A 5,700-nucleotide genomic window follows, 5' to 3' on the forward strand; every position below is an offset into this window, starting at 1 on the left:
ATGCTCAACTTCTCTTCACATCCGAGAGGGCATTCTCAACAGAGTTTCTTGAAATACTCAGCTTCTTTTCCCCCGATAATACCTCTGCAAACAAGCCACACCAGAGCAAAAATATCTCATATCATCAGGGTTAAAAGCAAGAGTATCCCATATCATGCTTTTACCCTGTCTTTTCCTTTGGCCTTGTTCCTACCTGTAAAACAAGGAGAAAGAGAGCAATCAGTCAGCACTTGGAATCAAGCTTCTAGTCAGGAACTGACTGCCTGGAACCTCTTGCCTGATTACTTACTTGGCATTGCTCTCGAGTACTCAACTTCAACATCTTATGCTTCCAGAGAAGATACCACATCTGCCTGAGGAACAGATAGAGCAAGTGAGAAGGATACAAGGAAGCATGTGGAGACAAGAGTAACAAAACACGTGCCAATACATCCACTACTTTGTCAACAGCAAAAGTATCTCATATTATCAGGGTCGAACGTACTCTAGATTTGATGGACTTGTTTTGACCCTCAAATTCTTAAGTCGGCCTTATACTCTGGAGGAAACCAGAAAACCCTCAAGCCTAGTTCAAGAATAAGGTTGTGGAAAGTTACTTCTTCAAAAGAAAAAGTATCTCATATCATCTCTTCTCCATTTGCTTCTCCTTATCCTTGTTGCTGTTTACGACATAAGGAAAAGGAAAACAATCAACCGGAAGCCGAAGTTGAACCTCCGATCCAGGTTGCTTGCTTAGAAGTCTGATTGCTTACCTTGTTTGTTACCTCATTCGGCAGATCTCCTAGCTTGACGATTTGGGGGACTCCTACTACATGGTTTGTATCGCGTTTAACCAAGCCTGAAACTACAAGTAAGCTTCAAGTGAAATTGATACATTACCTTGTGCATCTCCACTGGTTAAAGATACCATCCCTGGATGGAGGAAGAGTACTTCCAGAGAAGATGCCACATCTACCTATGAGACAGATAAGGCAAGTGAAGATGATACCACACTTCGGTACTTAGAAGTTTCGTGATTACTCAGCGGCTTAGATCTTGCAAGTCCCTAATCGAGGAGCTTCCCTCACTCGAGAACTTAGGGGAGCATTGTTTATACCATACTTGACCAATCCCGAAACTACTGAGCACCAGTCAAAGTTATACTGTCAAGGACCCAAAAGAGTTTCCCTCCAACCAGGAGACCAATCACAACGCGACACGTGTCGACATCAGAAGCCAATCATAGCGCGTCACGTGTCAACATCAGAAGCCAATCACAACATGACACGTGTCAATGTTAGAATGAAACTAGAAACTCTCTTCTATAAATAGAGATCATTCTCTCACAATATTTCCTAATATCATTTGTACTAAATCATTCACTAGTACTCACTAAAGGAGAGCTTGAACCTATGTACTTGTGTAAACCCTTCACAATTAATGAGAACTCCTCTTCTCCGTGGACGTAGCCAATCTGGGTGAACCACGTACATCTTGTGTTTGCTTCTCTGTCTCTATCCATTTGTATACTTATCCACACTAGTGATTGGAGCAATCTAGTGAAGGTCACAAACTTGACACTTTCTGTTGTACCAAAGTCCCTACTGATTTTGTGCATCAACACACCTAATCACCACCACGACTCCACAACACCAAGTGAAGTAGATCCAAACAAGTTTTTCTTTATTCATCTATATATGTATTTGCGTATTATGGATTTATGTGTATATATGTCTTTTAAAATAATTTTGTTTTCCATACAACTCTGATGATTGGCCAAAACAGGTGTTTTTTAAAAGTCAACTTTGCAATTAAGTGAAAATATAATATAAAAATAAAATGTGTCTGGTAATAATTTGCGTATTATACATGTATATTCGTATTAATTTTGTATTTTCATACACTTAATGATTTGCTAATTAATGTACAAGTTTCTTAAAATAAAATGTATTGTATGTTTATTATACACGTATATGTACTTTTCATGTTTAATACACATTAATTTTCGTAGAGTTTAAGAATATCTTGTGTTTGCTCATGGATCACCTGAGTTGTATGATTTTAATAATACATGTATAATTCACATATAGTACACATATTTTAACATTTAACTATTGAAAACTAAAATAAATTAGATATTTGAATTAAAATTCTAAAATTTTAAATAATGGTAGAAATTTTCCTTATATTCTATTAGAAATTTGTCGAATAATACACGTATTTTTCATGGGCAACACCGGTCCCCTATTCTACAAACTAATTTTATAGAAAAACGAGAGTCGAGACGAAGGCACATACATTATATATAAGTAAACTATGTCCTGTGTTGGTACCATATTATATTGGGCCTCGTTACTTGGGCCTCGGTACATTAAGCCCACGATATATGTAAAAGGATGAGCCCCTTATTCTATAAAAGGGGACTCCTCCCCCTCACAAAAAAGGAGGTCTCATCCTCACATACAGAAGCCACAAAGCTCACAAACAGAGAAACTCTCTCAAACTCTCTCTTTCTCTGGGGGGGACTCCCTCTCACACTTGTAATCCATACATTCATACAGAGAAATACAATCAACATTAGTGTGGACGTAGCCCAAACATTGGGGTGAACCACGATACATCTTTGTGTTCTTTGTGTTCTTATGCGTTTGTGTGATTCACAGTCGGATTTACGTTGGTCCAAGACCTCCGGTTTTGTGCATCAACATTTGGCGCCGTCTGTGGGAAACGACACAAAAAATTACGTCGGTTCTCTTTTCATTTTTTTCATATCACAATCTCCACCGTGAATCTGCAAAAAACCCAAGAAAGCCCAGCCCATGTTCCTTGCTTCCTCTTCCAGGAATCTATTGAGGAAGCTGGGAAGCGGCTCATTCTCTCTCTGTGGTTCTAAATTGCTACTGCTTCCTTAACACCGCCAGGGCGGTGAAGCTGCGGAGCCACCTCGACAAGTACCACGTCGCCGACGACAACAAAGTGTCCGTCCGCCAGAGCCGCAACGGCACCTCCCGAAAGGCCCGATAGACGGTCGAGCTCGTCGAGAACAAATCCTACGTCGTCCACCTCAAGAGCTACCACGGGCTCTACCTCACCGCCACCGACCTCCTTTTACTTAATGAAGTCAACCAGGCGGAGCTAGACAAGCTCGTCGATTGGAAGTCCGAGTGGGAGCCCATACGCAACGGGTTCCAGGTCAAGCTGCGAACGTGGTGCAGCACGTACTTGTGCGCCAATGGTGGGCCTCCGCCTTGGCGAAACTCGCTCACTCACGACGACCCCACCACGTCATCAACCCAGAACTGGATTTTGTGGGACGTTCTAGAAACGAAAGTTTCGACGTCAAAGTCGTTGCTGTCATAGCAGTCGAGTTTTTCGTCGCTTTCCGACGAGCTTAACCGGTCGGAGTACGGCTCGCCCATTTCGGTGTTTTCAACCAAGTCGCCTAAATCAGAGCTGTCGTCAGAAAAACTGGCTAAGTCTCTGAAGCCGTCGTCGAAAAACCTAGCTAAGCAGAAATCAGCACCTGCGTCCAGCAGGTCACAGCAACCCCAGAGCCCTCAGGAGGTTGAAGACGCCATATCTCCAACTGCAAATTTTCTTATCCCGAAATGGCGCTGTTTTGTTCACCCAGAACGAAGATGAAGTGTTTTATCTTTAAGGACGGCGGTGGACTAGAAGTGGATGACGGCGACACTAATGACAAGGTGTCAATCCCCAAGATCCCTTGGCTGAAGCCAAGGTCGTACTGACACGGATCTGCCGCTATGGCTGTTTTGGCGACATGGGGGACTGCAATATTTGGCATCATCTCCCCGAGAATCGATCTGAAACCATCTGAGGTGTTGAAGTTCATATAATTGGAGGGGACGTCCAAACAGACTTCATGAAATAGGCTTGGATCAAGCACGCAATCCTTACTCCCATAAACCGCAGCAACTGAATGCATCCAGTAGCAGCATCAGCCTTCTCCCTCATCGATGGTTTGGTCCCAGCTGGATTTTTTGGTCCTTGAATGAGATTAGATCACTCCGTTTGTCGCAGATAGAAAGAAGATACCCACCAACTTCTGAAAAGGATCACGCCCACTTGACAGCAAATTCGATGGCATCCAACGAAAAAGATAAGGAATTATGAGGACTTTGTCTTCCACTTTAAGCTGTCTGCCATATATATATATATATATCTGACCACCTGACTTTCATTAATCAAACATCATTATATATATATATATATATATATATATATATATATTATGTGCCTAATATATTATTGATTTATGCAACCTGTCATTTATCAAACAATTGAATAAATCATTTATTCATGATTATATATATATACACACACATTTAGGCAATACCTAATATATTATTGATTTATGCAACATGTCATTTATCACACAACAGAATAAATCATTTATTCATAAAAGGCACATAACAATTTGATTTATTCAGTCATACTTATACTGTCATTTATTGTCAAGAATTATTGAGCAACCAGCTCTACTGATCTACATTGTCGCCGATTAAAGAAGTCTGACAACTTGTAGACTGACGGGCCACATGCTTATATCATTTGGCAACTTGTCACCCTTATCACCAACCAGGTGAAGAAGGAACACACCTTCATGCCACCAACCAGTTGAAGAAATGTACAACCCGTACTCTAAATATCATTTGGCAACTTGCCACCCTTATCACCAACCAGGTGAAGAAGGAACACACCTTCATGCCACCAATCAGGTGAAGAAATGTACAACCCGTACTGTAAATATCATTTGGCAACTTGCCACTCTTATCACCAACTAGGTGAAGAAGGAATGCACCTTCATGCCACCAACCAGGTGAAGAAATGTACAACCCGTACTCCAATATCATTTGGCAACTTGCCACTTTTATCACCAACTAGGTGAAGAAGGAACACACATTTATACTCATTCATACATAACAAAACATTCATGAGCATCACTCATGTCAATCAACATAAACATCATACATTTCAACACATTCATGAGCATCACTCATGTCAATCAACATAAACATCATATATTTCAACACATTCATACATAAGCCAACTGAGCTTCGAAAGGGTTCAACATATTCCGTATCATTTGGCACTTGGTACAATGCGCCACGACACCTTACCCTTATTTTCACTTCGGCCCACACATGGACTGGATTTGAAGTCTCTAGCCAAAAGACTCTCTTGATTGAAGACTTGGGGGACTACACTGTTGGTACCCTATTTGGGCCTCGTTATTGGGCCTCGGGACACTAAGCCCACATTTTATGTAAGAGGGGAGAGAGCCCTTATTCTATAAAAGGGACTCTCCACCCTTATCCACGAGCATTGACTCTAGCCAAGCAGCCTTACAACGAGCACCGCCTTCAGCCGAGCGATCGCCAGGACAACATCTAGTCACTTCGGCCCACATATGGACTGGATTTGAAGTCTCCAGCCAAAAGACTCTCTTGACTGAAGACTTGGGGGACTACTGTTGGTACCATATTATATTGGGCCTCGTTACTTGGGCCTCGGTACATTAAGCCCATGATATATGTAAAAGGAAGAACCCCTTATTCTATAAAAGGGGACTCCTCCCCCTCACAAAAAGGAGGTCTCATCCTCACATACAGAAGCCACAAAGCTCACAAACAGAGAAACTCTCTCAAACTCTCTCTTTCTCTGGGGGGGACTCCCTCTCACACTTGTAATCCATACATT

Source organism: Malus domestica, chromosome 16 (assembly GCF_042453785.1).
Source record: "Malus domestica chromosome 16, GDT2T_hap1".
NCBI lineage: Eukaryota > Viridiplantae > Streptophyta > Magnoliopsida > Rosales > Rosaceae > Malus > Malus domestica.